The sequence below is a fragment of the Fundulus heteroclitus genome, chromosome 3, assembly GCF_011125445.2.
Source record: "Fundulus heteroclitus isolate FHET01 chromosome 3, MU-UCD_Fhet_4.1, whole genome shotgun sequence".
NCBI lineage: Eukaryota > Metazoa > Chordata > Actinopteri > Cyprinodontiformes > Fundulidae > Fundulus > Fundulus heteroclitus.
Genome location: NC_046363.1, coordinates 10,188,243 through 10,214,348, shown reverse-complemented (window position 1 = coordinate 10,214,348; position 26,106 = coordinate 10,188,243). Strand labels below are relative to the sequence as shown.

Genomic DNA, 26,106 nt, shown 5'->3' with positions numbered 1-26,106 from the left:
TAGAAATGCATTGCACACACACACACACACTAACACACACGTGTACAGCCATATGCTACGGAAAACATAACAACTGTGTCCCAGATGGCACAATGGGCAGGTTGGTGGGTCCAGAAATTTTGAGAGAGGAAACATTTTCAACACTGGGACACATTTTATTCAAAGGAACAGCAAATCTTCATGCCCCATAAACCTTTACACATTTTTCTGATGTTACAGTCACATACTGTACTTCTACATCTATCGCTGTGATTTTATGTGACAGAGCAACATAAAGCAGTGAATAATTGTGCACTTTTATAAATAAAGCCTGAAAAGGAGGACTGTCTTTCCCTTTACTGTTAGAAGTTTTCTGAATTGTGTCCCAAACAGCTTTATACATTTAGAGGCCTAAATTCTAGTCATTTTTTCTTTGAAAAATAGCTCAAACTCAGTCATATTTGAGGATGACCATCTGTATACATCAGTTTTCAAATCGTCTGACAAGTTCTCAGCTGAGTTCAGTTCAAGACTTTGACTGGGCCATTCTAATATATGAATTTGCTGTGATCTAACCACTCCATTGTGGCTCTCATTGTTTGATTGGGTGCTGTTCTAATGGAACCCATTCTGTTCCTGCAGGAGGAAATAATTCCCACAGCATCAGCAAACAGGCTTAAATTTTGTTCAGTTCTTTTTGAAAATGTTTCAACACCTATCCAGGAGTCCATTACCCCATTTACGCTATCCTTTTTTAACCGTGCCGAAAACGATCTGAGCTCAGTAACTGAGATAAGTATCGAGTGTAAATGGATCGCAAACTGAACTGAACCATGCCAGACACAACCGGACCGCGCTAAATCTAGACCAGTTCGATGGGTGGGCTCGGCCCGGTTTTTCAGTGGCACGGTTCTCTGATAACAAAGAGGCATGAGCAGATCGCGTCATCTCCTTACAGTCAGCTGACTAATTTTGCGGTTTCAGACATTCATAAAAATACTAGCTTCCCTACTGTGACACACAGTTTCCAGTGATGATTCTGCTTAGCAGTGTGATGAACCTCAACGTCTGTCGTTGTTTCCTGCGTCTGTAAGCCCTGATTAGACGTTTGTTTGTCTTATCCACGTCTCAAAAGCCGACTTTGACAAGTAAATTTACCAAAGGTTGGCTTCTTCACCTGACTCTCCGCAAACTACGAAATATCACAATTATAACCAAACATAACTTTCTGAATCTTACAGGTGCCGCCATTTTGATTTGCTTGAGTACCTCCTTCAATCCTAGAGAGCAGTAGTACCGTAGATCGTCACTAGGAGGCGAGGATCGTCGATAGGATGCTAGCGTGATGTGTAAACGGTCGTCAGAACCAAGCTCGGCTTGGTTAATTGATCCAAGCTCGGACCGAGCTCGGCATGAATCAGTTTAACAAGGGTAGTGTAAATGGGGCTATTGTCAGTTCTGGTGGCTAGCCCTTGAGCAACTGGCTGTTGGTCCACTGCTGATTCTAAGCACATGGAGGCCCATTCTCCTAGGTGCATCCTGAGTCAGAACAGCTTCTCATGACCCAGGACCATGGCGAGTGGGTCATTGATTTGCATCTGACTTGGAATGGGCCCAGGAGGACTGGCCTCCATGTCCTTAAAAACAGCAGTGTACCAACAGCTGGTTGCTTAAATCCCCCAGAATCGACTCCTCGATAGGTGTCAAAACAATTTTAAAAAGAACTGAACGAAAGTGGGGTTGCCTCCGATTTGAGCCAGTTTGCTGTTGCAACGACGCGGATAACTGAGAATTTGCACAGGCATCTTCCGACAGCATGATGGTGTGACTGGTGCATGTTTCACCACAAGTTTGAACTGTCTATGGTGATGTGCACAGCTGTTTTTTTTAAACACACACAGCTTTTTTTCAGGATGGCTAAAAAAGGTTTGGCAGTCCCCTTCCAGATGTTTGGCCTGTCCCCTACATAGCAGATCCTCTCCTTGCCTTGTCTGTCATTTGATGTGCATGGCATTGTCTTTGCTGGTATTTTAAAGCAGAATTTTACAATGAGGGATTGAACAGCGACTGGCGACCTGTCCAGGGTGTACCCCGCCTCTCGGCCATTCACAGCTGGAGATAAGCACCAGCACCCGTTGCGACCCCAATAGGGATAAGTGTGACAGAAAATGGATGGATGGATGGATTGAACAGCGCTTTGGTAAATGTTAACATGGGATAATGTTTTATAACCTAACCCTGCTTCTCCACAACTTTCTCCCTGACCTGTCTGCTATGTTCCTTGGTCTTTGTGATGCTGCTTGTTTACCTCTAAGGCCTTCACAGGATAGCTGAATTTATACAGACATTAAATCAAACAACGTTCCTAATGAGAAAACTCCTGAAAGCAATTGATTTCTCCGTGTCCCCTTTATTTGGGGGTATCAAATTAAATCAGGCTAAAGGCATTCCACATGCATTTGCAAAAATATGTTGTGAAAAAGTTCTAGAGGTACGATTACTTCTGCACGGTATATACTGCTCTAATCTGCAACTATGTGGCTGTTCCATAAACCAAAGAAGAAAAACGCCACAAATAAAATGAGAGTGGCCTGTATTCAGTATCAGTTTTGAAAATAAAACACAAAGTACCTCATTATTAGAAATGTGACTTTACTCACTGATCCTGACCCTCAGACGGGCTTTTGATTCCCGACACCTCCGCTGTACCCGCCTCCATGCTTCTTCATTTACGCCCCACATGGCCCGGCTCGGCGACTCGTGCCAGCCACTCCTTAACAACCACAGTCGCTCCACTATTTGCCCGTGCCAGGTTTGTTGTTATGTCTAGACGACAGGAAATGCAACATTACATTTGTTTACAACCAGCAGGAACTTGAACAAGAAGCCGTTACGAGATTAAACAGCGCTACCCAGAGAGAGAGAGTGCAAGAGAGGCGTTTGTGTGTGGCACAACCGCCTGAGTTTGGCAACCATCGACGGGTTCCAGGAGAACCCAACCAGAGACAGACAGAACCGAGGTCAGCAAAGTGAAAAGTTTATATTCAAGAGAGAAAAAAAAAATGTTGTTGGGATTAAAAGTATCAGAGTTGAAATGTGGGATTTCCTTCTGTTTTTTGCTTTTTTTTTTATTTGTGCACTTGTGTTGCTGTGAGCATGCGACTATTAATAATATGCGCTCGTTGTGGCTGTGGCTGCATATGTGTGTGATTTTGTGTGGCTGAGTTAACTTTCAATCCCTCAGCACCCTCTTAAATCTATACCCAATAAAAATCAGCACCGACTTGAAAAACAAAACCCAGGGAAACATCTGTAAAACATCGATTTCGCAGATTGCAAACCAACTGCATGGCTAATGAGAAAAGAAATCATTTTTGATTAATTAACCTAAAATTGGAGGATCTAAGCTGCCACTGGGGAGATGACAAGTGCTGCAGGCTTGAGATCACACAGGGGGGGTTTGGGAGGGTGAGGGGGGTGGTGTGATGTGGGGTGGGGGTGTGTGTGTGTGGGGGGGGGGGGGTCAGTACAGTGGAGCTGCTGCTTTAGTCCCACGTCACTACGATGAGGGAAAGAGGTATGGCTCCCATTACTGAGCCAAATTTACCAGGAGTCTCTCTGTGGTGATCAAATAAGAGTAAAATATTTTCCACTTGATGATGATTGTGCCCATTTTATTCATGAGGGGAAACATGTTGGTTAACTTTAGCCCGGGTGGAATTTACTGCTTTTACAGTATTTTAGTCAAGTTAGCTTAGGAATGGCTTCACACAGACCGCACCGGCAAACTCACACGAACGTCTTTTTCTTTTTTTTTTCTTTTTTTTTTACTTCTGAGGTTTCTGTGCAATAATGACAAGTTTGGGGTTTTTGTTTGCATTTGGGGAAAGCATTTCTGACATTTCCCGGAAACAGGGGAGTTTGTGGCGTTCACTAGTGTGGAAAACTTAAGCGACACTAATACCTCTGTCACTCCAGGATATGCTTGGTGTGTAATTCAGAAATATTCTGGGCCTGGTTGTATTATTATTTTCAGTTCGACGCATCATAGCTGACAATTCAGTGTCTTGCAGGGAAGTCCGAAATAACCGATTATGATCAACTGAAACATGTCTGGGTGTGTTAATCAGGAGCTAAGGCGCCCTTTGGATGATCCAAAACTCTGTCAACAGTTGTTATTGGATCCACTGCATTAAGCTTTTTAATCTTGTAGAGATGAATTTTGTCAGTTGCATAGAAGAAAACAATCATCTACAGATAATGGGCTACAGAAGTAGTTTTAGATTAAATACTATGTAAGAATAATGACAAATTAATTAACTAAATATGATGTCCCGTGTTAAATACTGAACATAATTTCTGCAAGCTATTCAAATATCCTAAACATTTAATACATTCATTTTAGGCTGTAAAAAGTCTTAAATATGTCTGAATTTTTCATTTGAGGTATTAAAATCTATTTTTAATATTAAAAATATTTTTTAAAAACCCAGGGAATAGTTAAAAAAAAAACTATTTTTCTCGGTCAACTTCTTTTTACTTCTTTTTTTTTCTGACATGGGGGTGGATCTCTTTGAGTGTTAATGTGATACAGCAAAGCTGCAAATACCGTGGCACATGTAAGAGATCAAGCCCATTGACAGGGATTCATCCAAAGTTATTCAGCTTTCGCGGTGAATCCGTGAGATAATTTTGTTCCACTTTAGTGGTTCCAAATTAAGTGTAATTAAATATGGTAGCATTCTCGCCGTGTTGTCAGGCTGTGGATTTGTAGATATTAAAAAGGTTTGGCCGAAAATAACAAAAATAAAATAAACAGGGAATAAACAATAGCTAAAACCAGCCATCAACAGCTGTTACAGAGCTCAGTGTTTAGTTTAGGGAGGCAGTAAAATCAGGTAACCTTGGCAAAAAAAAGAACTAGAGGCTCAGGCCAGAGCTGGTAAACAGCAATTTTAGTTTACAATGCTGTGCTAAACTTGCTAAAGCTATTTACTTATTATGTTATGGAGTTTTTTTTTTTTCCTATTTTATGTGAACTATTTGTTACCAACACGGTTACTGAATTAAAACAATTTTGTTTAGATAATTGTGTATTTTTACACGTTTTCATGTATAATTTAATGCATTTGATCACCCTCTCTGAGGGTGTGTAAGGTGTGTATGGAGTTATGCCAACAGAAATGTTCCATTCCACCATTCCTGCGCTATAAACTCATTTCAGTCAGATGCCAGTGAATGTCTACGAGGAACAAGGCATACACTGGCATCTGATTGAAATTACTTGTTTTACAAAGCAGCATGGCATCTCCCCCACCTTGTGCTCCGCACTGCTGCTCTGCTGCCTGAAAGAAGGCCACTACGCCTTTCCCTTTCTTTTTATATTTCCAATTGTGAAAAACGCGGTCTTGGCATGGAAACTAAAGGAGTTCCACTTATCGCCGCTCCCTTTTCAAAAAGCAGTAAAACTGTTCTAAATAACAAGTACATTTACTTGAAAACCACTTCTACATTAAGCAGCTGATTATTTTATTTCAAATAGGACTATTGAAACTATAATAGTTTATGCATTCAATAATTTCGACCCTGGTAGGAATAAGTGTCTCTTTGAAATATTTTATTTTCACTTCAAACTAATTGAAATCATGTTTCACATTTTTGAATAAATGTTTTTTTTGCATAAACGCCGTAAAAAGCAGCTGTATTTTTACTCAAGGTTGTCACACTGTGAGAATCTCATACCGGCCCTGCTTACCGTGCACACAGAATGAGAACACCAGGCTTCCTTGAAGAAGGAAATTGCTGATATCAACGCTGATGAGCAAAGGAGGAATTTCCTAAGACTTATTCCTAAATACCAAAGAGCAAAAGTGGCAAGAGTTTACTTTGAAGTGCTTGGGTTTGATCAAAAAAACACAATATATTAGCTGAGACAGAAAACCAAGCACTCATATCCAGTCCAGTGCTATAATAGAAGGAGAGTCCAGGGAGCCAAGCTGAGCTGTACTCACAACACAGCTGGCTCTCTGAGGTCAGTCAGGAACTCGCCGTTTATTTGTCTGACTGCTTTATTTGCTTTCTAATACGGCAGATTTGACAGATCTACGTGAAAAGAATGGCAGCGTGTAAAGAGTGTGGGAAATTCCCCCCCGTCAAAGAAATCCGTCTTTCCCCTTCCTCCTTTTAATTCTATTAGTTTTTCATAATTCATTAGCATCCTGGCTGTTTGCGCCCGACGCCTTCGTTTTACCGTTCCCCAACTGAACAACATATAATGGTTGTGCCCTAGAAGCTCAGCAGGGGGCTGCAGTAACAACCTTCCAGACCTCTGATGGCTAGACAGTAGGCCATTGTAAAGCTGAATCACCATGGATTTATAGCTGTGGTCCTGGCTTCCCAGAATGCAATGTCACTCTGTCACCATGTCATCAATCTGCTGTCTCTGACCAAAGACAAAGAGGGGGAAAATTGCGGTCGAAAAAGGGGGCACATCAGCAAGAGTGAAACTTATTTATGCATGATCTTATTTTTATCAGCTGCCCTGTCTGTCATGGGTAAAATCGTGTGAGCACAAACCGACAAGTCTGGGTCGCACATGCTTCCCAAGATCGACGTTGCACAATAAGACGGGGTAGAAGAACGCGCCTTCCAACAAGGACCGCTTTCAGAGAATTCCGACCTTATATAAGCTGTGAAACTTTCTGTACGGTACACCCGTTACACACGTGTTTATTTAAAAAGGAAAGCAGGTAATAAAAGTGCCAGGTTTTCTTAAAGGATCCAGTTTTCAGTATGGCAAATTGGAGCATTTGCCATACTGAAAAATAAAAAATAAATAAAGTGATGCCCTTAAACGCTAAGGCTGAAGTACTGGAAGCTCCTGAAGTCTTTTCCCATGATCGGCGAACAGAGGCTGATTTATCAGCTTCATAAAGGAGAGGTTCTGTGTCTTTTTTAAATGAGCAAGGGAAATCTAAATCCTCATGATTAATATGCTCTTGAACCCTCTCATAGCCATGGCAACCAGGGTGATTTGCCATGCCATGTGGAGGATTCTAGGCCTCAGCATAAAAGTAGCGTTTCTCGGTTGTTTATTTCACCCCCAAGTCTCTCAAAGATGTCCCTGTAGCTCACAGCATTTAAAATGTAACCTAACACTTTTCTGATTGAGATAAATATGATCAGTCAATGTAGTAACACTGTAAAACCAAACTTCATTATTAACAAGATTACCACTTTTTAAATTCTGCTCTCATCTTGCTCTGGTTCATTACACTTTTAGACTTTTGTCAAATTATTTTTTTTTCAAAAGCTGTGTATCATTAAGGTCATGGCATTTTTTTTCCTTACAGCCAAAATTATTGCAATGTCAAACAAAAACGACTCCTGCCTGGTTATTATTACTGGTAATAAAACACAAAGTCACAGGATGCAGATGGCTCTATAGCAGCAGACCTAAAAGACTTGGCTTCTGACCACAAAAGCTGCCACTGAAAGATGAAAGGTGGTCTACAAATGTAACGAGAGACAATTATAATTTTCATTTACGTGTTTACCATGCAGCTTTCCCTTCGTTGTTTCACAGTTAAGTACATTTTGAATTAATCTGCTCTTATGGTCTCTAGTTATTGCTAAAGTAAATAATAAAATTCAGAATTTAGATGCCTTAATTGATAAGGTGTATCTCTACCCCATGTTTGACCAGTATTTATGCTATACATTTTTTTTAAGTAAATGTTTTATAAGTTATGTTTTAACAAATCTATGTTCAGTTCAGGATGATAAAGTTAAGGTTTCACTAGTATTTATACATTTTCACTGTACAGCTGAGTCCAGATTCCCTAAAAACTGAAAGATTAGGTTAGCCAGTTCTGATTTTTGAATGAACATGTTAGCATCCGGTCTGTCACTTTGTCAGCATTTCTGTGCTTTGAATGCTGCCACATGGCTACTGTTGTCAGCCAGCCTTACATGTGTTCTGTGGCTCCTTACATTGTGGAATAAACACGTAACAACGAACCTCCATTTATGGCTCATTTTCTTATTCACAATGTGCAAGTCAAAGCAGAGAAATGACAGGCCACTGGTGCTAGTAGAGCAGGCAGTGTGGCGTGAGGAGCCAAAGGACCACAGCCTGCAACTTGCAGCATACACCTGAGCAGTATAGGTTAGATGTGTGGTGAGAACTTGAATTGTGGTGGCCCAAACAAAGTTGCTGTGAAGCACCCTCAACAAACCAGATGGACGCTGGAAGGCCAACTCCACTGCCTCTGCACCCACAAACTGTCCTGCTGCTGCCTTTTCTTTGCACTTTACAAAGTATTCTCCCACCCCCAATTCTGCTTTAAAACCTTTTAGTCGACCAGTAGGCCTAAATAACAAATGTAGATATCAAATCAAGGGGAGGAACTGAAAGGAGCTTCTGTTGGTAGAATTCATCATACAGCCAAAGGAAAACTCAAGAACTACCTTCTGTCTTACTCTAAAATAAAAAAAACTCAATCATAGATATGAGATGTAAAATTGAAAGCTGCCTCCTTTATATCTAACTGGATAGCTCTTCACAAATTCACTTAATTGTTTTATATACTCCAAGCTCACATAAAGAAACAACTTGCTACTACCCACTATGGACAATTTGACTAAATATGAAAGGCTCTATATTTTCTCTTTGTTTCAAGGTATAGCCAAATATATGGAGCCTATACACAAAGCATGCACCCTTTAAATGGAACAAAAACCGCTTTATCCCTCCATCTAAGACTTGTACTCAATAGAGTATGGCATCCATTTTTATACTTTCAGATGTCTATAAAACAAAATCCTATAAGGACTTAAATAGTGAAGATGCACAAGTAAATGAGAAACGTGGATGTAAAAATAGGAGAGAAAGACCGGGGGAAAACTCACCCGCTGTGACAGAAGTTTGCTGTTGATGCCTTGAGCCCGTCAAGTACCCGATGAGGCTCCCTTAATTTACGGTGTCAATAACACTGCAGTGGAAACACAGTTAGCATGATAGATGGAGACATTTTGGGCTGACTTTTCTCCAAAGTGCCAATTGTTGAAAGTAAGATAAATAAAAACTGCCATTATCTAAATCACCTCGCAGTGCCTCTGTTGCTGCTGCTGCATTTGATGCCGTTTACTGCTAGTTTGGTTTCTTTTCTGATTAAGGAATTAAGATTTTATTTTAGACATTCTCCTTAACAATGACCCTATTTTGTTCCAATGTCTCCATGAATGGTACTTCACAAATTCCTTTGCAAAAAGTCAACTAGTTATTGGAGAGACTGGATAGAAAAACCTGAGGATGTTTTCTGTATTTCTTCACGTCGACCCAGATCACAGTGGTTTGAAAAAGTTTGATTTGCCTTCATTACTGCTAAGGGCTGGATTGTTGTCTTGGACAAAGGGTCTTAACAGGGGGCCACAACGTTCAATTAAATGGAGAGAAGAGAGGTGAGCATTGATTTGAAAGACAGTATTTCAAACTACACCCAAGAGCCCAGGGCATGGCTCTCACACTGATGACACTAATTCTTAAGGGAAATTTGTGTTAGTTGGTGTCTAGACTTTTTATTACTCAAGCAAAGCAAAATAGAGCAGCCCCTCCTCTGCTGCTAATCCTCAGTTAAATACTTCTGGGCAGCAAAAGTTCTAGATAAGGAACACATATCAATCACACTGAAAGGTGAGTTGGTGAACCATTATTTACCAGATCAAATTTAGTCAGTCTTTTGAGCTCAGACGTTTTTCTTGCCAGTTGTTTTCAAAACTCTACACTATGTTAAAAAAACACAAATATCTTGAGTATGAAAGAACTACTCATGATAGTACAAGCATAGTGCAAATCCAATACAGACCAGGGTGTACAATCTACCAGAAAGGACCAAAGATGCACACAGGGTAAAATGGCCAAGAGACGGACAAACAGATGTTAAACAAGATATAACAAAAAAGCTAGAAGCTATGAATATCATAACCAAGAGGCTGGATGATGGTTCAGGAACATTTGTGAAAGGTATGAGTTAGAAATTCTACATTTAAATTAGAAACACCTTTAGAAGTGAGAAATACGGTGAGTGCCATGGTGAGTGAGCCACATGTAGGCATGCAAGACTCCAGGTACTGCCCAATATTCAAAAAAACATAGCCTTATTCAGGATGATAGTACTTGTTCAGGACCATACAAGTAGCTAGCCAATATTTTTAAGTTGCCAAACTTTATATCAGAGCTGTAGAGTTAAGATTCCATTTTTTGACTCTTTCTTTCTTGCATTAGCACATCAAGTGACATGAGAATATATTACTCTGTTTTCCATATGTTTAACTGCTCCGCGTTTAGATGACATTGAGCAACCAAAATGACAACCCATTAACAAACACACTGGATACCTTTTACGCTGCTCTAAAAGATCCATACTGCATTGTCACCTGGCCCCTTTTGGGACTTTCCGATCATGGTCTGCTTCATCTACTTAGGAAGATGAAGCAGACATAGGAAGAGGCTTACAGCAGTGGGGACCGGACCCTGAATAACAGCCCTGTAGGCCAAAGGTCTGTGGTCATGAGATCCTTTGAGTAACTGGTGTTGAAGCTTGTGGATGATATTACAGGCACCCTGCTGGCAGATGGTGGAGTTAACCTTCCCCACCCCAACAACATATACAAGGATCCATATGGATAATGCCAATCTGAAGTATGGCCATCCTCCACAAGAAGCTTATCCAGCTCACAATGCCGGTCTCCACCTTTCACAGGACCACCAGGTTCCTGACTGACTAGGAGCTGGTGTGGTTGAGGAGCAGCTTCTCCCGCCCAGGAATCACTGACTACACCTCAGCGGACTCATTTGGGAAAGTCCTGAAGTTTGTAGACAACATCACTGTCATTGATTTGATCCAGGAGAATCCACCTCTAGTCTGCACACAGACTAGAGGTGGATTGGCTGGTCCACAGGTGCAGTCAGAACTACCTGGAGCTTAACCCGCTCTAGGTGGTAGACTTCCAGAGAACACCCTCCAGCACTGTCTCCCCTCATCAACAATAATATGTCTGTTGTGGATTGCGTCCGGTTTCTAGGAACCAACCTTTTTCGGGATGCCACACATAGACAATGTTCAGAAGAAGGCTTGCAGAGACTGTAATTCCTTCGACAACTCCAACAGTACAACCTTCCACAGGAGCAGCAGGACATCTTCTACACTCATTATTGAGCCTGTTTTGTGCACACCTATCACTGTGTGGTTTGGCTCATCCACAAAACACACAATTAAGTTTACAGGGAGGATAATCAGAGACGACCTTCCCTCCATCCAAGACTTGTACAGATCTAGGCTAAGGAAAAGGACAGCTAACATCTCTGCAGACTGCATACATTCTGCAGAAGGACTGTTTAGACATTTAGCTTCAGGTTGGTCCTACGGAGCACTATTTGCAAATATCAGCCACCACACAGTTTCTTCCCTCAAGCTGTCTCTCTGATTGGGATTTAACAGTATTCATCAGCGAAACAGAAGAAACTTGCCGATTAAAGGTGATTTGGATTCTGAACTAAAACTCATTGCAGTCACAAAACAAATCCTCCAGGTGAGGCCAAACTTTTTTATCCTGCCAAATTATATTTGGGTTCCAGTTACAAGTATTGGGTGGCAGGGTGGTTAACGTATCACTTTCAGACACAGGTGTGGGGACATTGCAGTGTTTAGCTGTACATATCCTTTTTTGCCGCCTTGAGGAGCACTCCAAGTCCCTGGTTTACAAAGAGTGACTAAGCTGCATAACTTTTTTCTTTTTAATGTTATAGTTTCTAGATGCAAATTTGTTAGTAATACTAGTTGGCATGTTCCATCACAAGGTGTTTCCACAACTCCTTCCTTTCTTCTGGCTTGCAGCTTTTATGTTGAAGTTGACATAAAACCAGAGCAACAGTGCAAATCAGAAGTTTGGTGTAGTCAGGTATTTTATTATAGACCATTAAAAAATGCTGTGATTAGGATGCCTAACAGAGGACATGCAAAGTATTTAACATTTACTAATCAATTAGGAATAATCAAAATACAATAAAAGATATGAACACATACTATAACAAAAATAATTTACGTTTTATCATAGCTTTTATTATACAATTATTTATTAATATATTTTAATAGGAGCTGACACAACATCATACTATGTAACTGAATGCGAGAAAATCGGTGAAAAGACGATTTTATCATTTTGAAGCAATGACATGATGATTATGGAGTTAAAATACTAAAAATGGTCTTTAGCATCTTTATTAGCAAATAGAACACATCTTGAGAATTCGATTTTTACCTTGACTGAGATTTCCAAAAGGCTACCAAGATCCCTAAATCCTGAATTTCCCAGCACCAAATGATACTGTAAGATAAAGCATAAAACAGGGGCACGTTGCAATATTTAATTAAGCCGTTCTTTTTTCTGTCTTAAAACTTTCCCTCTCACACCCTATTGCCACTTAAATGAACAACAGACATGTCTCTACATGAGAACAAATAAAGGGAAAAGTTTCTTTTAACTAGCTTCTTATCTCTATCCTTCCACTCAATTTTAAACACATCACTGCCATTGAAATGAACATTTTAGTATTCTTAAACAACATCTGAGCCAACATCCAGACCAAAAAGTACCGTTGATAGTATGACCTGGTTGCACCCAGTGTGGTGTGTTCACGGATCAGAACAATACTGGATTTTTGATTTTCTCACCAATAAGTGTCAGTGTGGATCCAGCTGAATATCATTCTGGTCAACAAGCAATTTCTGGATATCTGTATAAAAAGCAAGGTAATTTCCTAGGTGCCACAGATAATGTTCTGTGGGAAAAGAAACTGTTAAATTGAAAACATGACCGGTCAACAACACGTCAATTTTGTGGAGGACTGAGCTCAGGAAGAGACAGATAACTGCTTTATTATTTTTTGAAAAGACATTAAATGAAAATCCTTATAAGAAAACTTTTAATTGGATGATTGCAAATTTGTATTTCTTTGATTCCCCCAAAATTTGGGAGGTCTGGAAATTGTTAAAGAAAGCAATGGTATTTTTTAGGGGGATGGGGATGCTTTTGGCAAACGTTTGAAGAGTAAGCAGTAAATATATGCAATGAAAGAAAAAAAGTAAAAAGAAAGCATGAATGTCTTCTTCAATCGCAAGGTTAAAGGGGACGTGTCATGCGAAGTCCACTTTTTCAGCCTTTAAATAAATTTTGTTGTGCACTTGGAGAGTGAAGGAGTAAAGAAAAGTTTAATTTAGTCTCTCTAAGAGCTGCGTAGATATATTTATATTATTTCTGGGTGATATTTTGCAAGCCTGTCAGCTTTCTCTGTTTCTAATATGTTTATTGAACAATGTTGACAGTTTATTGACAGTATTTGCGGCCGAACTTCTAAACAAGGTCATGGGCTTCTGGCTTACAGGTTTTTCGAATCTGCCATTTTTATTTGCTCACTGCAATTTTGTATTCCAAGCTCAAGAATGTCAAAGGTACAAGTGAAAAAGTCAAAATGTTTACTTCTAGGGTGTATAAGCTCACACAATTCATTTCACCATCCCCTAGCATCCGACAAAAATTAAATGCAATGTTGTGAAGGGGTGGGGTGTGAAGTTCCTCCTTTAGATTTAAAGAGACAGCACCAAAACGGGTTGCTCTCAGACACGCCTCAGAACATGTGTAAAAAGGGGGAACGTGAGGGCAAATTAACAAGGAATTCAGACCAAATAATTGCAGCTCCACCTTCTATAGACCACAATTGAATTATTTTAATGTGAAAAGGAATAATTGTAAAATCATGATATCTCCCCTTTAGCACATTACAAAAGCAAATATGAAGAGGATGAGTTGTGGCAAGACTACCTCTTTACCTTAAGCAGCCAAAAGAGCTGAAAAGTCCTGAAAGTTTAAAATTAAGGAAAATTAACTACAATAAGAACTGAAAGACAATTTTCTTACTTGCGTATTTTAAGAAAAAATATATGTAAGAAAACATCATAAAGTTCACTCATTTGAAATTATAATTTTCTTCATTGCTATTCATATTATTTTCCATTTTCATCAGAAGTCAGCAGTAAAAGTATCAAAATGTAAATATATTTGTTAATTATGTAAGATGAATTATACCTACGGATGAGTAGAAGCAAAGAAATTCAGGTTATTAAAAAATGTAACTTTCAAGAACCAGCACCTGACTATATCTCTTTGTTATCATTTCATTTGAGGATAATGCCAAGCCACACACTTCAAATGAGCCACACACGTTCAAGCACACACACTCAAGTAGATTAGCGGAGCCTCTGTGAGTGTGTGTCACATTTTAGTGGAAAATTACAGCTCTTTCAACAATTCCTCAGTCGGAATCCTATTCTAAAGTGGATTTTATCTGCAAATCACAATTATTTTGTTCATGTTCTGTTTTAATGGGCAACCCCGCTGGGCTGAAGAAGACACTTCTCTATTCATAAATGTATTACTGCTGGGGAATCATTAACTTATTGTTAGCAGCGCGACTGATGGCTTATTGACATGACAACAGTCAGCCAGCAGTTTTTGTCTTTAAGCCGAGCGTCCATATCACTGAAAACAATGTCATTTAGCCCATTTTCACCACTCCCCATTTGTGTTTGAGCTTAGTGAAAGTGACCGGAAAGGAAAGGGAGGGGGGGGGGGGAGGCATGAAAAGATAAGTGATAACTATAACTATTCAGTCTTCCGACGAAGACTGAATAGTTTTTTTTTTCTTTCTGATGAGGAGCAGGAAAAATAAAAGCTCCAGATGCCAGCCTAGCCGGGAGAGAAGGGTGTGAAATTATGATGAAAGGCAGAAATCTGTGTTTGCTGCAAATGATAAAGTGCTTCTGCTCATTCCAACTTAAGAGAATAGTAATAAAAGCCCAAACGGTGACAAAAAGAATCAAACAAAACAAAACAAGAGAGCAGGGACCATAAATTGCAATGTGTGAATTATCTTTAAGCGAACCTCCGTCTGGATATTTACGGCTGCAGAAGAGTCATAGAGTCTGACAGTTTGCACAGATGGTGGCCATCCTCGGTCAACATTCAAATAAAAACAGAACAAGCATCTCCCTTTGTGTCCCGCTATTCTTCTTCCAGTGAAAGTAGGCTCGGATGAAAGGATGGCAGTGTAAAAGTGTTTAAGTAGCCAGAAGTTGTAAAAAGAAAAAGAAAGTAGAATCTCGGTTTACGGCATGTGCAATCCTTTCTGCCTTGTTGAACTTTATTAAATTCTATCGTTTTTTTCCTTCCTGTGTGTCTCCATTTCTCAGCCTCTCATGCTCGGCTCAGGTATTTGTTTTTTTGATGTGGAGGGCATTCATACTGATCAAATTAAAATGAGGTAAAAATCCTAAAAAGATTAATACAATTTGTTTTAAGGATAATATCAAATTTATGGATCCTGAATGCCTAAATGACCTTTCTTTTTTTCTTTTCTTAAAGAGCAGTCTTTAAGACATACAGGCCAGATAGAACCCTGATTCCACGTGCTTTGTTTCCAGCAGAAAGTGAGGGGGTTATTGGTGGAGGTTATTGGTAACAAAGACTGTTGGCTTTCGAAGGAGTTTGCAATGTTATGATCACACGTCAGAATGTAGACAGAAAATCGTAAACAAGTAATTGCTTATTTAGACATTTTGTAAAGAGTTAATTTTAAGAGCCAAACTACCCTGATATGCCATCAAAGCCCTGTATGAATTCAGTCCAAAGAACCAAGGCAGTTGTCCACCTTGTGTTAACATTTTATATGCAGTTCACAAACAAAAAGTGTCGGGTTAAATTAATTTTTTTCTTGTAAATATTACATTATTGTTTGCTTTTGAGGCAACAAATCTTGACATAAAGTGGACAACCGCCCTGCTTCACTTAGCGTATTCAGCTCCTGTTGCTATTTCAAATGATTCCTCCAAAAGTAAATTGCTTCTGTAATATCGGTCCGTGAATCTCAGTCTTCCTGGCCACTGTTTCGTCTGGCCTGGCTTTATGCCATACCAATTAATTCTTCGGGTAAGATTTGGCAACTTTGGTTTAAATTACATAATCTCATCCTCACTGATAATCTGCTCTTCCTCCATTCTGCCTGGAGAATAAAGCCACAGTGACACTGCTCTGTATAATGTTGTGAATATTTTCCACTGTTTATGAAACTGAAATGTAAAAAAAAAACGATTGAAATAAAAATGCCGTATTAGTCTGTGGCAGGAATATCAACACTGAATGTGCTTTAAAATGATATTAGAAGTTAGAACTCAGATCAACGTCCATCCCTAGTGGAGCAGGTTCTGAGTGCAAGTCAGAAAACCAGTCGACTTACACTTTTCTGTTGTCTGCAATACAAGCCAATAACAGCTAATTTTTCCCACTGCACATCTTTAAGCACTTAAAGGAACATTTTCACATATACAAAGTCAGAAACACAGACATAAACACCCTTGTAAAGTAAAGCAAAAGAGCAAAACATGAATAAAATACTAAGCTAAAAGCCAAATACTAATCCTAAACTGAAGTAAAAAAGAAAATCAACCCCAACATAAAGTATCTAAATGGTAAATGGACTGATTTTATATAACGTGTTTCTAGTCAAATGGACCACTCAAAGCACCAGAGCCACATCCGCGCAGTCACACTCAAAAACGAATGTGTAGTCACACATGATACACAGAATGGTAGGCAACTTGGCGTTAACTGCCTTGCTCAAGGGAAGATCAAGATGTGAAAGGAGGAAGCTGGAATTGTAACCCACAGTCGTCCGATAGCGACAGTGGCGCAGGAGTTAGAGAGTTTGTCCTGCAATTGGCTGGTTGCCCAAGGACACAACAACTGTCTCAGTCCTTGTGCCTTTGGGCAAGACCCTTCACCTGAATTGCCTGCTGGCGGTGGTCAGAGGGTCTGGGGGCTCTGATATATGGCGGCTTCACCTCTGTCAGTCTGCCCCGGGCAGCTGTGGCGACTAACACAGCTCACCACCGTCAGGGTGTGAGTGGGTGAATGACTGATTGTAATGTAAAACGCTTTGGAGTCATCGGACTTGTTAAAGTGCTGTAAAAGTACCATTTTACCACCTACCATTTACCACTGATGTGGTACAATAAGAATTTATCTACAATAAATAAACATCACCTTCCTTCAATATGGGCTAAAATTAAATGAAGTTGTTTTTAAGCCGACAACTGCAGCATTTGGTACACTGTATTCCTAGTGTGTTTTCTGACTATGAGTTCAAGACTGGAGAGAAAAAAAATCAACTATTAACTACCTTTGTTAATGCATTTATACGTCTGTTTTTGTTTTCTACAGTGTGCCACTATTGAGCATCTGCCTGCATTTCTAACAGTCTAATAAAACCTCTGAAATTATGATATGGGTTTTAGTTTTTGTTGTTCCACCCAAAGACTGTTAGTCATCACCATCAGATCACTGATTTAAAGACTTTGTGGAGACAGTGTTCTCATTACTAATGCCACAGTAAGCATTTATTTTTACTGCGAAAAAATAAAGTATCAACATTGTGTACTGATATTTGGGGAAAAAAAGTTATCATGTGTTTTTGACTAATCTTTGGATCCAAACCTTTCATCAAATACAGACGTAACACGATTTCAGCAGCGTCTTCACACTTCTTTTCTTTTTGGGAGCTTTTTACACTTTCAGCACTTTCAGAGTGAAACTTCATGGAACATGAACTAAATATTTGAACTATCTTCCATGTTGCCAAGGACTTACAGAGTTTCTATAAGTCGACATGAGATGTTCATCCCAGCAGTTCTGTAATTTCTCTCTTTTCTTTCTCTCTAAGAGACAATATTCTTCTACAAGTATGTCTACGGTCTTCCCATTCATTAAAGCAGCTATGAAAGCCCAGCTAATGGATATGAAAGTCAGATCAATCTGGCCAGGAGACCAAGATTAGCGCGGCGTGAGTCACCATATTCCTCCATCTTGACAACCATGTCATGTCTCGCAGCCTCTCCTGACAGCTCGCCGTTTGATGCTTTATCTTTCATCAGCTCAGCTTTAATCTGACAGTTCCCATCTTTCATAATCATCTCCCCAAATAAAGAGAGAGAAAAAAATCTCTCTTCCCCACCTGGGGAAAAAAATAAATAAAAGCTTGCTTCTCACAGGATGCTCCCACAATTTTTTTTTTTTTAAAAACTGACTAAAGAGAACATCTATTGGTCAAATAATAATAATTAAAAAAATAAAATTAGAGTAAATGCTTGAAGAAAAGCCTGTTCGGTAAAACAAACTTGATTGTGAAGAGACTTTCGGGTGGCACTCGCTCTTGTAGCCAAACAAACAAACAAACAAAGGTGTGGGGGGGGGGGGGGGGGTTAGAGGGAGTGCAATCACTGACCTTTGTTCAAAGAAGCCATCTAATCTGTTTCCACTTTACTTAATTAGAAAAAACAGAGGGATTTTTAATGTGGCCAGTGTTAATGGGAAACAGCTCACAGGTGCTAATTAAATAGAGAAGAAAAAGTGATCTCTTCGGTATCTTTGAGGCCGTCAATCTATTTGTTCAGCCTCTGCAAACACGGCCAACTTCACTTTGAGAAGTCAAATTGCGGCCTACGTGTTCCAGCTCCTCCGTATTTGTACTGTACAACGTACACTGATCAACATTCATTTCACACCTATGAATTTCTGGGGCTGTTTTAGGTCAAACATGGCAACTCAGTAACGTAAGCTTTTTTTTCTCTCTCTCGTCTGTGGCTGATGGCTTTTTTTTTTCCCACTGAAGGCTAAGTCCCTGCACAGATGCTGATTAGCTACTGCTTTACAGGATCAACTAAGGAAACATGTGTGCCCTTGAGGTGGTTAATACATTCATTTCCTCCTTGACTTTGACTGTTAAAAGAAGACAGTGCAGCTGCTCCGGCAAAACTGATTTCCCCGTATCGTATGGTGAGCGTCAGGGGGCCATGAGAGCAGGCCAACTTCAGTATCGGCTTTGAAAAAAATTATGGAAACTTCAGATTATAATAATACAATTAATATCCAGCTAATTTAGGAAATAGAGTGGAATTTAAAAAGAAAAGAACTAAAGTAAGCCAAAGCCTTTTTAGAGTTTTTCCAAGTTGATCGGAGCGTTGTTGATCTTATATTTATTAATCTCTGGGGTAGCAGAGGTCTATTTATCTTAGACCCTCTTCAAAAAGAAACAGATGCATGTTAATCTTTAATATTCTTGAAATGACTAAAATAAATTAGCCACTCATCTAAGCTTGCCCCTCCCTATCTTCAGTCTGGGCATTTCTAACAGATAATCTCCACCGCACATTAAGATTAATTGATTTTAGAGGATATGTTTGCCAGCAGTTCTTGTAGATGCAGATGGTGCTGTAAATACATTTCAACATACTGAGCACAAATATGATGACTTTAATCATGTTTGTATGATAACAGACAATGCAAAGATATACTTATAGAATACTGTTATTGTATTTGTGTCTCTACATATAATTAACACATCATAAATGTATATATCAGCTTAGTGTGTCCAGAATAAGTCTAACGGCATTTAGCTTTCCATATTATGCTAAATGATTAGTAGAAGGAAAAAATAAAAATAAATAAATAAGAAAAAAAAGAAAAAAATATATATGTATATGTATATATATATATATATATATATATATATATATATATATATATATATATATATATATATATATATACATATATATATACACACACACACACACACACACACACACATATATATATATATATATATGTTTTGCAAAACAGCATACTGATTCCCATAACTATGAACTTCTACCAATATTTAGCAATTGTTGCGTTTGCCTCTGATTTTTTCCTTTTCGTTTTACATTTGTAGGTATTTTACATAAGTTATATATGTGTAATCTCTCAAAACACTATTAATATCCCAAACCAAAAATAAAATAATTTTTTCTCATTAAGACCATGGCCCGTCCTGCAAGTTGCATGGTGTGCTCAATTTCTTCTTTTTTTACTTATAACCTTAATAAAAAAAAAGTCCAGCTTGTATAATTTAATTTATTTCTTTAGTTGCATTCAACAACTTAAAATTCAGCTGACTATGTTGACTTGGAGAAAGTTTCCTTAATTCATTATTTATGGATTAATTTAAAGGACTGTTGATTATGTGTTCCACAATGGTGTTCAAATTGAACTACTCACAGGATATAATTTTAGGGGTAAGCACCCCATTCATTATTTCATTCATTAACTCATTCATTCTTATTTAGGCTACTTATTTTAATGCTCCAAGCAAAAGAAAATTCAACAACAAAAGAACATATTATGTGTCCTATTGAGGCAATGACCTCCACCCCATGTTATGCACCCTTAACCACATTAAAGCCCCCTCTGTATGGGCAGTGTGTGGTCTTCCTCTAAGGCAAGGCAGAGGGATGCAGGAAACAAATTAGCTATCTTGACCTTGTCCCAAGTTTTCCTTCCACCCATTGCCCTTCCTCCTACTCCTTCGCCTCCTCCTTGCTGTCCTTCATCAGGCCATACTGCAAGGGTCAGCTGGCTGACAACATGCCTCTGTTGCTTTCTACAGTGGAGATATATACAGATCACAAGCTCATTTTTGTGGGCCTGACATGCGTCATAGAAAATTTGTTTTATGAGTGCACTTTTATGCGTGAGGTCAGCTGGATGTGGTAAGGATGTTATATATATATGGCAACGTGAAAAAGTTTGTAGCAGTTGAAAACATGCAACGTGACACTTAAAATGAATGATCAATGAAAATGGAAACTGGCTCTTGTGACCGTTAGCATGAAATGCTTGTTGAAATCAGCATGACATCAATAGATATACACACAATGCACACACAAACACACAAAACAACCCCCATGTTAGTGTAAAAATACACTAACATGTATTTTCCCTGCTAAACAGTTGCTTCTAGAAAGAGCAAGCTATGCTCAACATTCAAACTTCAACTGAAAATTGTATCGTAGCGTCAATATAGATAAGCTATGCAGCTTTATCAATTTCTATTCCAAAATCAAAGTTCATAAATAATTTAGGAGTTTCAACAAAAGTTGCTCTTCAGAGAACGTGGTTGCTAACTTAGGGCAGTGGCTTGTGCCTGCTAGGTAGTTGGCACAAGCTAATGGCATCTGCTAAACTTTTACAAGGAGCAAAACAACTGCTCATGTAGATAATATGAACAAATTAAGAAGCAAAAGTTTTTAATTGTCTTTTACATTATTAGTTTGTTTAAAATTTGGATTTTAAAGTCAAAGGTGTACCAACGAAAGCAAATGTTATTGAGTATGAATAACAATTTTATCTAGGAATTAACACAAAAATAAAAATAAGAAAAATAATTCAATTGAATCACAATTTAATGTATCTAGGTTATGGATTATTGTTAGCAAGACATTCTTTCTGAAACATTAGACGCGATTCACTGTCACCTGTTTTTCTGGGCTGAAAAGCTAAACTCATAGCCTGACCCTGTTGAGTTACATTGACCGAGGGCTGGGTTAGCAAACTAACCCAAACTCTTTTTTTTTTTTTTGTTTTTTTTTACCAATCAGTAAGTAATAGGGTAGATTACATGAAAAGAGGATACGCCCATAAGACCCAGAAGCCCATTTTATCAACAACAACCTGAAAACCGCTATCACAGACACACGACACCCACAACCACGAAAGGAAAATACTCCATCATGATAACTGAGTTCAAAATCTACCAAGTACTGATGTTCTCCTGCGCCTAATATGAGAGACCCTTTGCCATGGGAGTGAAAAGAAACCTTCCAGTGGTGGGTATTGGATTGAAACAGCAACAAGCAAAACCTAATTCTGCCAGTTCACGTTGAAGCACGTCTATGTGGAGCAGTGTTCAGTCTGAAAGGAAAACAAATAAAAAAAAGTGAGCTAAAAAGAGGGGGGAAGTGGCAATATTAACATTCCTACTTCTCATTGAGCTATGAGGACTCCTTAATCCTTTGTGTAGCTTCTTCCTACATATATTTCATAGTTTCATACATGGTGCATCAATAACAGAGGCGACACATGCTCACAACACGTATTGATCCCAAAGTGAGGTAAACATGTCTTTAACACATGGGACGGGCTCTCCTGGCAGATGGAACCAAACTGTCAAGGAGACGTTGTCATCGTCAGACGCTGATGATGATGGAAATTGATGGTTTGCTTGGTAAAATAGTCATCTGGGTAGTGCGCAACTGTGTGTGTGGAAAATGAGGAGGATGAACCAAGCACTGAGCTGTGTGGCTGAAAGGAAACAACACACTCACAACACGTGTGTTCTGCTCACCACATGAAACTCTATAAGTCGGGAAATATTTGTTTGCTGTATGATTCAACGTGGCTTCTGGGAATGGATGGTAAAAAGAAATACATACAGTAAAAAAGACTCAAGGACATGGCTTTGGCTGGGCACCAAATTGACCATATCCTTATGACTAAACGGCAGCTTAGGCCAGAGCAATTTCCTCTGGATTTTTCAGCAGGCAGCCAAGTAGAAATTATTATAGCTGTGAGCTTTGGGTAAACTTCCAACAGTAGCTGTATACACACTGGTATAGCAAAATGTTTCCTGGGCCTTTTTTGTTGTTGTTATTACTGAAAACACATTATCTGGTTTGGACATTGTTATTGTTAAAAAAATAAAAAAATATATATTGTCAAGGTTTTGTTTACCGATGAACTCAGGACGCACACACGGGATTAAAAGTTTGAGTTTTTATTGAAGGAAGTCTGCTGGGTGGTGAGAGATGAAGACCGGAGGTTCAGGACTGCAGAAGGTCAGGGATGAATGTGATGGCAGGAGCTGACGGCCCGGAGACAGAGAGTCCACACTTGCTAGGTGCTGCTCGGCTAGCAGGCCTCATAGCACTCAGGTTAGCAGTTCATTTGGAGACACCAGGGCACAGAGCTGAGCTTCACCAGGGCGGCTAGTCAGGTTAGCAGAACTTAAGAGGCACCAGGGCACAGAGCTGAGCTTCACCAGGGCAGCTAGTCAGGTTAGCAGAACTTGAGAGACACCAGGGCTCAGAGCTGAGCTTCACCAGGGCGGCTAGTCAGGTTAGCAGAACTTGAGAGACACCAGGGCTCAGAGCTGAGCTTCACCAGGGCGGCTAGTCAGGTTAGCAGAACTTGAGAGACACCAGGGCACAGAGCAGAACCTCTCCAGGAACACACAGTGAACGAACAGTCTTTAGAGTGACTGACAGGACTAACCTTAACAAAAGGAGCAAAACAAAGCTTCCAAGGCAAACCGGGGACTGGCATGGAGAGGTGTGGAATGATGACGGCCCAGTGCTGAACTGAAGGCAGAGGCAGGTTTAAATAGAACACTTCACAGGTGGAAACAGGGTCTGGCTAATTGACTGGTAAATGATAACAGGTGTGACTGACTGCTGAGGAGGTGAAGTGAAAAATGACAAAATAACTGATGACTGAAAACTAACAATAAATAAAGTCAAACCTAACCCAAAAGAGATGAAAAAATGAATATAACAGAAAAACAAAGCCAAACCAAAACTCAACCATGACATTACCCCCCCCTCAAGGCCGGACTCCGGACGGCCTAAAATCAAACTACAAAGTGACCGAACCAGGGTGGGTGGAGGGACGGCAGGATGGCGGGCAAGAGTCATAACTAAGCTGATCTAACCTGGGTGGGTGGAGGGAAGGCAGGATGGCGGGCTAAAATCAAACCAAAACTACCCCCTAGGGCGAACTAAAAAGGATGTCTAACCGACGTTGACAGGCGAACATCGCCACCAGGCAAAAACGGGCATGACGGGCGTACGACAACGCCAGAGGGAAGAAACGGGCGTACGACAACGCCAGAGGGAAGAAACGGGCGTACGACAACGCCAGAGGGAAGAAACGGGCGTACGACAACGCCAGAGGGAAGAAACGGGCGTACGACAACGCCAGAGGGAAGAAACGGGCGTACGACAACGCCAGAGGGAAGAAACGGGCGTACGACAACGCCAGAGGGAAGAAACGGGCGTACGACAACGCCAGAGGGAAGGAACGGGCGTACGACAACGCCAGAGGGAAGGAACGGGCGTACGACAACGCCAGAGGGAAGGAACGGGCGTACGACAACGCCAAAGGGAAGGAACGGGCGTACTTAACGCCAAAGGGAAGGAACGGGCGTACTTAACGCCAAAGGGAAGGAACGGGCGTACTTAACGCCAAAGGGAAACCCGCCGGGGCGTGAGGAAAATGCCGGGGCTGGGGAAGAGAACGTCGGGATATGAGGGAAGCAGGAACATCTAAAACGCCTAGGAACAAGAACGGAGGGCGTACTTACACGCCGGGGAACCGAGAACAGAGGGCGTCCTAACACGCCGGGGAACCAAGAGTCAGAGGGCGTCCTAACACGCCGGGGAACCAAGAGTCAGAGGGCGTCCTAACACGCCGGGGAACCAAGAGTCAGAGGGCGTCCTAACACGCCGGGGAACCAAAAACAGAGGGCGTCCTAACACGCCGGGGAACCAAAAACAGAGGGCGTCTAAACACGCCGGGAACACTAAATCTAACGCTAGAAATCTAAACACCAGGGAAACAGGAACAAAGGGCATCCTAATACGCCAGGAAACAAGAGCGGAGGGCATCCTAAAATGCCAGGAGACAAAGGGCGTTCCAACACGCCGGGAAAACACAAAATCTACAGGGGTCAGAGGGCGTTCTAACACGCCAGGAAACAAAAATACCAGGAACTAAGGGCGTCTAAATTCCAGAGAATGGAGAGCGTCAAACACGCCAGGGGACTAAGAGCTAGGGGGCCAAAACTAAACTAAGAAGCGCTGGGACCTAAAGAGCGCTGGGAAACTACAGATCTAAACCAAAAACTAGAAAACCAGGCATGAACTAACCTATAGAACAAAACCAGAAGAACTAGGGTAGGGATAACAAAAGAAAAACCGAAGCAAAAAACTAGAAAATCAAAATAAAACAAAAAAACTAGGAAAAAGATCGAGACATCCAAGAAAACTATAAAACTAATGCAAAACCAAAACAAAGAAACTAGGGCAGGAACAGGTAAACTAATGTAACACTAGATAGCTAAAGTAACACAAAACTGAAGCTGAAAGACTAAGGTAACAAACAATACTTAAGCAAAATTATGAGACTCAAGCTAAACTAGAAATTAAGGCAAAACAAGAAAACTAGAACATGAATAACTAAACTAACGAGAAAACCAGAGAACTAAGGCTATAAATGAGGAAGCAAAGCAAAGCTTGGAAACTAAGGCAAAATCTAGAATCCTAAAACGGAGCAGGAAAAACAAAAGCAAAACAGAGACTAAGAACTCTAAGAAAACAAGAACCCCTAAATAACTCTAAAACCCCAAAAATCCTAAGTAAATCAAAAACTGAAATCGAGCCCAAAAAATAACAGAAGGCACTGGCCTTAAGGGCTCAGGCAAGAACGGCTGCTAAGCAAAAAAGAAAAAGTCTTCGTGGAGGTCGTCCTGGACGAGGCAGGCGGCGGAGCAGCATCGCCCGACTAAACCCTCGAGGAGGGCGGCCCCGACGAGGCAAAGTCAAGCGGCCCGGAGACCGCAGTCGGCGGCTCCGGCCGAACAGGAAAGTCAGAGACGGGCGCCGTGGTGGACGGCCCCGACGAGGCAGGGTCGAGCGGCTCGAAGTCCGCAATCTGCGGCTCCGGCCAAACAGAGAAGTCAGAGGCGGGCGCCGTGGTGGACGGCCCCGACGAGGCAAAGTCAAATGGCTCGAAGTCCGCAGTCTGCGGCTCTGGCCGAACAGAGAAGTCAGAGGCGGGCGCCGTGGTGGACGGCCCCGACGAGGCAGAGTCGAGCGGCTTGGAGTCCGCAATCTGCGGCTCTGGCCGAACAGATCAGTTGGAGGCGGTGCCAAGCTACAGGTCTCGGTGGAAACCGAGGCCAGAGGCGGGTCCTCCTGGACCTCCTCACGGGACTTGGGCGGAGGCAGGTCCTCCTGGACCTCCTCACGGGACTTGGGCGGAGGCAGGTCCTCCTGGACCTCCTCACGGGACTTGGACAGAGGCAAAGCGGCTCCCTCGGAGATCTCGGGCTGAGGCAAAGCGGCTCCCTCGGAGATCTCGGGC

General features: G+C 40.8%; 1 long non-coding RNA gene across 2 annotated transcripts in view; it reads right to left on the bottom strand.

Moving 5' to 3' along the window:
• Positions 1-2,615: 2,615 nt before the first annotated feature.
• The window catches only part of LOC110369167, a 42,035-nt gene continuing 18,544 nt past the window's right edge, over positions 2,616-26,106 (bottom strand). For both annotated transcript variants that reach the window (XR_004928743.1, XR_004928741.1), the window contains 3 exons: positions 12,301-12,366; positions 8,890-8,972; positions 2,616-2,805 (listed from right to left, as the gene is read on the bottom strand). This is a non-coding gene — a long non-coding RNA (uncharacterized LOC110369167). The remainder of the gene's footprint in view (positions 2,806-8,889; positions 8,973-12,300; positions 12,367-26,106) is intronic.